Here is a 12,622-nt window from a genome sequence, read left to right on the forward strand (position 1 = left end):
ATATATATTAAAATATAAAATACGTATTAAAAATAAATTAAATAACATATATATAAATATATTATGGTTAATTTAATGATTGATTTTTATATGTGCATCAAATTTCTTTTATTATGTTCACAAATTATTTCCCTTCTCGAATTCATATTGTGTTACCCTTCTAATGAGAATGTGTGTCCACAACTCCACACTACCTTTATACAAGTATATAATCAGGTTAGTTAGCTTCTTACTTTGATCATAATTATCTTATTTACTAATACCAAAGCATATTGAATTCAAAGTTACATATTTAAAAATATATAAATATATTTTTTAAAGTTTAAAAACCACTTTATAGTCTACAAAAGACATGCTGAATAGCGACGATTTTATAGGAATTAGTGGCGATTTTTAACCGCCGCAAAACGAAATTTCAACGGTTCTACAAACGTTGCTTATCAGGGAGTGGAGATTTGATAAATATCTAAATTTATTTTTATTTTATTATATTTATGTCTATTAAAATTATTTTTAAATATTAAAATTAATTTAACTGTACAAAATTTTATAACTTGTATTAAAAATCATTTTTGTTTTTGTAACTTGTATTTTAAGTTTACAATATATTTGTTATATATTTAGTTAAAAAAAATTAAAGATTTTATTAATTGTAATCTTAATATATGTTTTAAAAAATAAATTATCTTAGTCTTTTTAATTAATATTATTAAATATAATTTTTTAATATATATCCTATAAATAAGATAAAAAAATATTATGCAACAAGCCAACAACATTAATTAAAAATAATATTTATAAAATCTATCCGTTTCAAATTGATACGTAAGAGAAGGTGGTGGAACCCACTATGATACATCACCATGTCCATGGATATGCATCAAATTAATTATTAATTTATTAAAGGCCCGTCTTGTGAAAAAATATTAAAATAAAATAAAACTAAAATATTAAAATGATGTTGATGATCAAATAAGAAGCCACGCCACTCGTTTGGTATATATCTGCCACTGCCAGCGAGGCTTAAAAAGTGGAATGGCGTAGCACCAAGCACAAGCACCCTACAGATAATCAAATTCCTCCTTTCAAAGATAATTTATTTTTTTAAATTAATTTTTAAAAAAATTAATCAATTTTTTTTTTGTTTGAAGTTAGTTATATTAGTTTTTTTTTAATTTTATTAATGACGATATCGAAATTTATTAATATAACACGTTAAAAAATATCATATTGACTACAACATACATACTTAACCGTTTTAATTAGTTATTAATATGATTATTTTATAAAATTAAATTAAATTAATATTAAATTAATAGAATCTTGAGGTATTAAAATTTTTTAATTTTAAAATTAATTTAATCTAATTTCACAAATTTATTATGTTAGTAATTAATTAAGACTATCAGTTATGTATTGCAGTATCATTTAATGTGTTATATTAATAAATTTTGATGCCATTATTAACAGAAGTCACAAAAAAACTAATACAATCAACTTAAAATATTTAAAAAATAAATTTAATTAAAAAAATAGTTCAAGATATTAATTTAAAAAATAAATAATTTTTTAAGAACGAATTTGATTTTTTATTTTATAAACTAATAAAATTAAAATACTTTTATTTTGTGCATTGAAATCTATTAAACAATAAAATAAAAAATGGTGATAAGATGGTTCTCTGCTTTTTCTAATCAAGCCATATCATCAGAAGTCCTATCTCTATTTCTTTCCTTTTTTTTTTAAATAAAAAAAAGTTGAACTTTGATAGTAATATCAAATGGATTTTAATGACTAATAATATATTTATGGTGTTTGTGTTTTAAAATCATAGAACATGGTGTAGGTCATGCAAAATCAGTCTAGCTTAAGTCATATTTTTACTTAAATAATTTAAACTGATTAATTTTATCCTCACTTCCCCCCATTTTCAGGATTTTGTGATCTTGATCTATCATTTTTTTTATATATTAAATAAAATAAAATTAAAAGGATACCTCCTAGCTATTTCTAAATTACCTGGAGTAGCACAAGAAAATTAAACCACATGGAACTGAGAGAAAAGATGAACATAAAGCTATGATTGATTTTAATTAAGGTTTAATTATTTTGTTCGTCTGTATAGTTTCGTAAAATTTTCAATTAGGTCATTATATATATATTTTTTTAATTGGATTCTTGCACCAATTTTTTTTTTTCAATTAGGTCCCTCTTAACAGTAATTGGTTAATTATATAGGAACCCAATTTAAAAAAAAAAAAAAAATTGGTACAAGAACCTAAATAAAAGAAAAAAAAGTATAGGGATCCAATTAAAAATAAAATTTGGTGCAAGGACTTAATTAAAAGAGAAAAAAATATAGGGACTTAATTGAAAATTTCGCAAAACTATAAGAACTAACAGCGTAATTAAACCTTTAATTAACTATAGTTAAACTAACTAGAGTTAGCTAGCTAACTAACTAACTAATTCAACTACTTTCACAGCTCTACCCTTTTAGTTAGTAAGTACTTGGCATAACCTAATTGTGTTACTCCAAAGCTCATCATGAACAATGATGATAACATCTCTTAATAAGTTGAAGCATGAAAATCAATTATTAATTATTTATTATAAGTGTGATAAAATAGAAATCAACTTTAATAAAATTTAGACTCTAAAAATAAATTCTATTAATATTTTTTTATCTGACAATATTAAATATAATTTTTTATTATATAATTTTAAAATAAAACCAAAACAAAATGTATAGAAAATACTAACTTGATAACTAGAAAATGAGTCAACAACTCAATAATTATACAAGGGGAAAAAATTGAATTGTTAAAGAAGGTTTAAGAGATTGAAAGATAGAGAAGAAGAGCAAGTCTAAGACATACTTCATTTTAATTCACTATCATCCTTTTGCTATTTTTAGTAATTTCTAAAGTTAGTAAGTACTTGAGATTGTGATGAAAAGAGATATTGAGTTTCTGAGTGAATTAAATGATAACTCACAAAGCTAAATCTAACCTAATTCCATTTGTTTAGTGACATAAGAATAATGGTGAGAATAATTAAGACTTTTTTTTGTAATCATAGTTATCAGGTCTTCCAATGATACTACATAATCAAATTATTTTAATAATTAAATTAGCCTAATAACTTGAAAGTGAATAACACAAAATTTTAATAAAAAAAAAGGAAAAAAACTTAATTACATTTTAATAATTAAATTAGCCTAATAATTTAAAAGTTGCATTTAAAAAGAAAATTGAGATTGAGAAATTGACAGTGTGAGACAAAAATTAAATTAAATTTTTATATTATTTTAATATAAAATATATTGATTGAATTATATTTTAATATTATATTTAATTTTAAATAAATATAAAAATAAATAATAATTTTAAAATTTAAAAAATTAAATAAAAATATTTTAAAAAATGTTATTAAAACAAATTTCAGTCTCAATTCTAAAAATTTTAGCTTTTGCATTTTTACTTTCTAAAAATATTAAAAAAAAAATTTAGTTTTAATTTTTATCTATCAAATATAATATTAACTAGAGTAAATATCCAATTTGACCCTTAATAATTACCTAAAAAAGATTACGAAATTTTTGACAAAAAAAATATTCAACTCAGTCTCTAATTTTTTTTGGAGATTGATTAGTTCCTGTGTAAAAAAAATATTAACTTTTTTTTGACACAAAAACTAATCAATCCCATAAAAATAAAATTTAAGAGTTGGATTAAATATTTTATTTTGTCAATAATCTCATTATCTTTCGAGGTTTTTTTTCTATTAACTAATAAATGTTACGTAAAAGTATAAAAAAAAAAAATCACCTAACCAATGAGTGAATGACAAGAAGTGACTAGTTAACTAATCCCCAATCAAAATAAGAAATTAATTAATCTTATTATCTTTGAAAGAACTCAAAGAAGCAAATAATAATAAGAAGAAGAATATTGGAGAGGAAAAGAAAGAAAGAAGGGTGGTCCAAAAATGATGCATGGCAGATTGTCGGTGAATGTGGTCCATGCTGGGGACTGACGTGTTCCACGTTGGGACGCAAACCCAATACCCATGCTCATGCCACTGGGACCCACATCAACCAAGTACAAAATCCAAAACTCCTAATATACATATTAAAAATAATATTTATATACTAAAATTAATTATTAATATATTTATATATTTAATTTATTTTTAATATATATTTATATTTTAATATACACATATCATAATATAGGATACATATACGTGTGTGTTTACTACCATAATAGCTTCTAATTTGCTTCTTCCATTGTTTCATCATCTACCTACTATTTTTTTGTGTGTCCAAAAATTTAATAAAATACAGGGTTAAATAGCTTATCCTAAGCTTGTTTTTATTTATAAATATCCAAACTTGCTCCTTAGATTATTATTATGTGCATATTGTTATCCTTTTTATATACAATTTTTTAAAGTATATACATGTATGTATGTATTTGTCAACAAATTATTTTATATTAAATATTTAAATTTTATAGCTAATGTTTTAGAAATTTAACCAATTTCACTTTTGAGTCATCTCTATTTAAGTGTAAATTAAATACTAGAGGATGAAAATAAAATAATTTTAAGTGTAAAATTGAATAAAATTGAACCAATTAATTTTTGAGAATAAATTAAAATGTTTTCAATATGTAAGCAAGAGAGAGTAAATGTTAAATAATCAATTTGACTTTGATACATGTTTAATTTTATATGATAAAATAGATACTTCAGTATTTTATAAAATGAGATAATCTCTCTATTTTCATCTAAAAATTTTATATTGGAATCCCACTCTTAATTAAAAAAAAAACTGATAGTTATTAGTGTAACAAAGAGAGATCCACTCAATTACACTATGAAAATAATGGATTCATGGAATCAATTGGAAATTTTCATTCATAGAGAGTTGATCGGCTAATAAATTAGTTTAAAGGCATTTTAATTTCACTAATATTAAAATAAACTGAATTGAAAACGCATGAAATTAATTTGTACATTTAGATATAAACTAATAAACCACTAGATAATATTCTTCATCGCGTCTTAAAATTCAAATATTTAATGTCAATTAAAATTAGCCATATTCACTGTACATAGACTATAGGAAAAAATTGGCAAGTTTTACCAGGCACATATTAAAGAGCGAGAATTTCATTTATGAAACGGTGAATTTATTAATACTAATAAACTTATTAAAACTAAAACATATTTTAAACTAAGTATATATAAATTGTTTGTTATTAATAAACGAAAATCCATAATAATAAAAGAGGAATGTTAGGGGCCAACAATTTTGATGTTTTGTAATCATCAATTAGCCATCAATAGTGTTTTAAATGGTGTGAGATTATATCTAATGATAGGAGATCGCTTATTTTTATTTTAATAGTTAAGTGCTGGCCAAAAAACACAAAATTACTGTCCCTAGACTTTTCCACAATAAAATGACTAAAATCTACATCTCTCTATATAATACATTTCAATTCTTTCTTACCTATATTTACCTCATTAGCATGCTCTAATATATATAAAGTAAAATTATAAAGATCTCCTGTGTTTTTACATATACAATGCTCTTTCTACAAATTTAAATTCTTATGGTTTACATTCAACTATAACAGGTATACACAAAAGGTAATCATTCAAATAAAATATATATTAAAATATAAAATATACATTAAAAATAAATTAAATAATATATATTTATATATAAATATACATATTATTAAAAAAATAAATTATAAACAAATTTTTAAGATAAAATTTTGTTATCGAAAATACTGACAAATTTTTGACAAATTTTTTGTTAATAAAAAAATAAAAAAATTTTTGAAAAAAATTGTAGATAAATAAATTTTGACAAAATTTTTACCGACGTATAAAATCTGTTAATAACTAAAAATTCGTTTATGATAAAAATCAAATTTATTTATAAATTTATCTGTAATAGTTAATTTTTTAGTAGTGTGTAATAATTTATTTAATAATTAATTTTTAATTTATACATAATATTTTTTGTTTTAATTAAATTGAAAAATCAATTTTATTTATATGGAGTTAGATTCATAAAAAATATTAAAACACTACAAAAAAAAATGTGTGTAATTCTAAAGTCTAAATTTGGAAAATTGACATTGTAAACCCTATACTTGAATTGTGAAAATATATTATTAAAATAAAAAAATAAAAATAAAGGCAGGTGTCACGTGACTGAGGCTAGTGGGGTGTGACGGCAGCTTTTATAGGGGAACACGTCAGAGGACAAATCATAGCCGTCGATGAGCTGGCAATATCCACGGCGCTGCGTTTTTCACGCTCCATCTGGCACGTGACTTTGACTCTCTGACGTGCTACCATTTCCCTTTCTTTCTTTTTTTTTTTTTTAATTTATTTTTATTTTTATTATTATTTTTCTCTTCCATGCTTTGCCGACAATATGACGTGTCCCCCCATTCACATGCTCTTTATTACACTACACATTTTGTGGGTCCATTTTACCCTTTACTTGTTAAATGACTAAATTGCCCCTACCCTAATCCTACCCCTACACGCTGGTTTCTCCGTGTTCACATTTGTGAATGTTTTTGTGTACTTGAATTATTTGTTAGCCTGTCTTGTCAATTTCTATGTTAGTTGTATTTGAGTTGGATATTGGATAAATCTATTTTTTTAATATTTCAAGTTAATTACAATTAGAAATTAGGGATCGGAGGAGATAATCACGGAATTAAGGTACGCACTTGGTGTTTAAGAAGGTTCGCCATCTTTAAATTATTAGGATTTAATAAGGAATTAGATCTCAAAATATGACTATCTCCGAAGCTTGTTTAAGAGTAAGGACTCGTTTCCGAAGTTTCAAAAGTAAATTTTTTGAATTTTTTATTTATAAAAAATAGTAGTATTAATGTTTGATATAATTTTTAAAATTAGGTGAAAACTCAGGTGTAGTCGATTTCACGTGAAGTTGATAGTTGAAGGTTGTTTGATGAAAATTAAGTCAAATCAGTCAAATCATCTAATGGCTCTTGACTATCAACTTCACATGAAGTCGACTGCACCTGAGTTTCCACTTTAAAATTAACTTGTAGCTTTTTAAGAAGTTATTTAAAAGTTTATAGAGAAGTTAAAAAAAAATTTATCTCATAATACTACTATTTTTTATCACATTTTTATAAAATAAATATTTTTAAAAATAAAAATTCAAATATAAAATTATAGTCATTTATTGTTCAAGCTATTTTTTTAAAATGAGCTTAATGAAGTTGTTTATTTAAATTAAAGCTTCCCAAACGGCTCTTAATTCAAGTTGGTTGACAAAATATAATATGAGTAATTTTGATATTCTGAAGCTAATAATTAAAGCTTATACTAAAATCTTATGTATAACACTCAACTTTAACCAAATTAACGAAAATTTTTTTTGACGTAAAACTTCTAGTATATATAGTTTAAGTTATATGTTTCTTCATGTGGGACTAATAATTAAAGTTTAAATATAATACAAAGATATTTATAGTATTTTTAGTAATTTATATTTAACTAATATACCAAGAAAACAAAGAGAATTTTTATATTATATTTAACACTTTATTAAAAAATCTAGCACTATATTTTATAAAATAAATAAGTATAATTAATGAGTAATACTATGATAAAAAATAATATTTTAGTAAAAAGTGAATTTTTTTTTTAGAATAAAAAATTCATAAAAAATTATCATTGCAATACACAAAATCTTTTTAAATGAAATAAAAATTTGTGCTTTTCATTCAATTGTATTCTTAAAAAACATTTTTAATATAAAAAAATCTAATTACAAAATTAAAAATAATATAAAAATTTAATTAAAAAATTATATAAAAATTTAATTACAAATTTAATAAAATTATAAAAACATAATAGCAATTAAACCGAAATAATATTGTGTACACAGAATTTAATTAGATCACAAATGCACTCTAGGAAAAAGAAATTGCAAATATAATTTGCCAGTTATTATTTATTATATTTATTATGAAGGTGCAAGCATAAGTCATCTTTGACAGAATATTAAGAGATAATGTCACCTTTTAGGCTTTTAGCAAAAGGAAAGAAAGAGACAATGTCATTGAAAGTACACAAAAGTCCAAGGATGATGAAGTAATCACAAAATATACAAAGCAAATTAAATAACTCTAAAATTTTACTTTGGTATGCAATAAACATAATTTGATAAAAAAATCTCTTAAGATTTACCATTGTCCAAACCATAATTTAGGATTTGCAAGAGCTTGTTACCCAATTGGTTTTTTACTTAATTGAGTAAATTTTTTTTAATAAAAAAAATACATAAATTTCAATTAAAACTATGAAGGTTTAATTATTATGTTGCTCTTTATAGTTTTATCAAATTTTTAATTAGATTTTTATATTTTTTATTTTTAATTGAATTCTTACACTAATTTTAATTTTATAATTCGATCATTTTATGTTAAAAACGTTAAAATTAACAGAATATTTCTTTCAAAATACATGTAGTCAAAGATCTAATTAAATTTTTAATTATGAATACATTCAATTTGCAAAGAATATTCAGTTAACTCTAATATTTTTTACATTAGAAAGGACCTAATTATAAAATTAAAAGTAATGTAAGAATTTAATTAAAAAAAAGTATAGAAACTTAATTATAAATTTGGTAAAATTATAAAGATTTAATTAAGATTTGAGAGAACTGGTTATTCAAATAATTATACTTAATTGAAAATTATTTTTAGTAAAAGAATACATGCAATTTGGACTAAAATTATGAATATAATTCCATTGTTATTTAGTAATAATATCATTATCATACCTATTTTGTAAAGACATCTTTGCCTACTTATCTAATTATTTGGTCTATATTCCCATCATGCCATTCACTACTTAACCAAAAGGAAAGTAGGTTGATATGGTAAATGGAATTTGAATCTATAGCATGGTAAGAAATGGAAACATTATCAAGTTATCATAACATCATCATCAAGATTTTGAGGTTATTATAAGATCATAAGGTAGACTTAGATCAAATTAGTGGTAAATTTCTTCTTTTTTTATTTTTTATTTTTATTTTTATTTTCACATGTCAATACCACTTTGAATCTTGCTTTATTTAGGTTTTGCTTCACAAGTCATCCTACTAGCTAGAAAAAAAAAAGGGTTAGATCATCACTTTTGTCTCTAATATGCAAATCTATTCGCATATGCACTTCAACTTTCAATTGTTGTTTCTTTTGTTTCAAAAGATAACCCTTTGAATAAATAAATAAATGAAACTCTTTTACATTTTGTAAAGCCTAATTTAAAGTGCTTAGGATTTTTTTTGTTCAATTTAAATTCGATTATTATTATTAGGTTTAATTACTCTGTTAATTCGTATAGTTTCGTGAAATTTTCAATTAGGTTCCTATACTTTTTTTCTTTTTAATTGGGTCCCTGCACTATTTTTTTTTTAAATTAAGTCCCTCTTAGTAGTAATTGGTTTAATTTTATAGGGATCCAACTAAAAAAAAACTGGTATAGAGACCTAAATAAAAGAAAAAAAAAGTATAGGAACCCAATTAAAAAAAAAATTGTGCAAGGACTCAGTTGAAAGAAAAAAAAAATATAAAAATCTAATTAAAAATTTTACGAAATTATAGAGACCAAACAGAATAATTAAACCTTATTATTAAGACTAACTAATTCAAGTTGGAGTTCATGGCTAATAGTCAACTATGATTTTTCAATTACTTTACCCTTATATTCAAACTCAAACTCAAGATTATGAAAAAGGAATATAATAAAATTTTATAGTATAAATCAACTCAAGTGATTAATTTATTTGTCTGTCTAAATAAGTATTAGAATTTGAATATTGTCTTGTGCATGCATTTATGCAATCTTATTAATTATCAATAAACTCTTAAATAAAATTATGATCCGCAATGAATTTATTTTTGGCTTATCGAATTAAGAGATACTTTGACAAACAAAAAATATAGATTATTTTTGGTCTTATTTGAACTACCAATATTACTGATTTTATTACAAAAAAATCATATTATTTGGATTCAACTTAATTGAAGTCTCCTAAAAGAATAGAAGTCTTTGAATGAAAACTTTTCTCATTTTTAGACTCAAATTTGAAACTAATAATTAATAAACCGAAACAATTATCATCTTGACTAATCTCACGTTTTTTAAACATATGATAGGTGATTATGACATTTCCGGTAGAAAAATGGTTCTTGGACATAAAATTTTTATCCCCTCAACCCTCCGAAACCCTCCGAAAAATATAAAAAAATATTATTTTTATTTTGAGCCCATATCTGCAATCAATTGGATCTAATATGTACCGATTCATTTTTTTTTTAAATCTCTAACAAGGCATGTGGGCTAAGCTAGCTCAAGGAGTGTTAGTGAGGCCTAGTTCAGCGGTTAAATTAACCATCTATCTTTTTCAATTGATCTACGGATAAATTTATTATTCTATTTAAATAAGTGGTGGAGAGTCGAGTTCTTTTTTATATATTAATAGAATTTCAATTCGTGACGGATTAATAACAAATTAATCATTAACCTGTCGAGTTGATAAAAACTGTAAAAAAAAAAAAAACAAAAAAACAAAAAAATCATTAATTCAGCTATTTGTATAGAATACATATTAAAATATAAAATATACAATAAAAATTAATTAAACAATATATATACACACACAAATATATAATGGTTCATTTGATATTTAAATTTTGGTATATATATCATTTTTGAACAAAAAAAATCTATCCTCACTTCAGACACAAAATGTTAGAACTGTGGATTGTCACACCTATTTAGGTGTTTACACGTCAATAAATGATAATTATTTGTTAGATGGTAGATATTTAATATTTTGGTTCATAGACAATTTATTTATTTATTTATTATTATTATTTTTTTAAAGAACTACATACGTGATCACTGAAAATTGTGTACCTATAAACATTTGTATTACTATGAATATTGTTCCAATAAACTTTGATTTTGATATTCAAATGAAGAATCCTTTCATATCAAACGCTAACAGGAATAAACCATGATTAGGTTTCATTTTATTTGAATTAGGACATGCTTCTAATTCTTTAAACGTTCGTAGAATTATATATTCACATAAACAAATCTCCTTAATTAATATTCATAATCAAGCCCACTTACTTTTACTTAAAATTAAAAACTAAACAAATAGCTTGTAATATATAATTTTGCCGTCCTAAAAGATTCAGCCATTTTTTTTTTATAAGTTATATAGCATCCTTCATTATTGCTAGACAACACATAAATAGACAAGAGATAGGAATAAAATTAGGTACCGTGTGGAAATAATAACAAACATATTTTATTATCTCTTCATACATAATTTATTCCTACCAAAGAATTTCACAACGAAGACAAAACAAAAACATGACATCATTATTCCATTAAGACCCAAAGACTACGTTTGATTTTAAGATCATAAAAAAGATAAGATATTGAAAACAGAAAAAATAAAAATATAAAAATTAGTATTTTTATATTTATTTGGTAATAAATTAAATATAAAATAAAATAAATAATAAAAGTTTTGATTTATTTTCATTTTTTTTCTTCACATAAAATTTAGAATAATAAAAAATATAATTGTAAAAATTTGATAGTAATAATAAAAAAATAAGTTGTATTTTCGTCAAGTGTCTCTGTGATAGAAAGGAGACAAAATACGTTAGTTCAGTATTTTAGGACACAATATCTTACATGCTAAATATGATTTTATGTCTCTATAGTAGCGTTTGGTGGAGAGATAGAGACGGAAAGACTGACACTGAGAGACAGAGACTAAGAGACAGATATTGAAATAAATCTCAATATTCTGTTTGGTGCAAAATGGGAGACAGAAATTAAAATAAGAATGAAACTCTAATTTAATTTGCACAAAGGGTAAAATTAGAATTAATTAATTGAAATTAGGGTATTTTAGGTATAAAATGTTATTAAAGTTTCAGTCTCCATCTCTAAAAATTTTAATCTCCTGTGTCCCCACTTTTTGGAGGTACTAAAATATTGAAATTTTGGAGACAAAAACAAAAATTTTAGTACTAGTCTTTCAACCAACTAACATGATACTGAGTCTCAGTCTCTTAGTCTCTGTCTCAGTACCTCAAAACAAACGCTACCTATATCTATGTCTTTTTTGTAGCATTTGTTTTGAGATACTGGGAGATTGTGACTCATTATCATGTTTGTTGGTCCTGGTATTAAAATTTCAGACTCTGTCACCAAAATTTCAGTTCAGTACCTCCAAAAAGTAGGAATACGGGGAACTGAATTTTTTAGAAATGAATACTAAAACTTTAATAATATTTTATACCTAAAATACTCCATTTCAATTAATTAATTTTAACTTTATTCTTTGTGCAAATTAAATTAGAACTTTATTCTTATTTCAATCTCTGTCTCCCACTTTATACCAAACATAATATTATGACTTATTTCATTCTCAGTCTTTCAATCTCTTTCTCCCAGTCTCAATCTCTCCATTTCTGTCTCTCTTTCAAATGCTACCTTCATGTTTTTATAA

This window comes from Arachis hypogaea, chromosome 12 (genome assembly GCF_003086295.3).
Source record: "Arachis hypogaea cultivar Tifrunner chromosome 12, arahy.Tifrunner.gnm2.J5K5, whole genome shotgun sequence".
NCBI classification, from domain to species: Eukaryota; Viridiplantae; Streptophyta; class Magnoliopsida; order Fabales; family Fabaceae; genus Arachis; species Arachis hypogaea.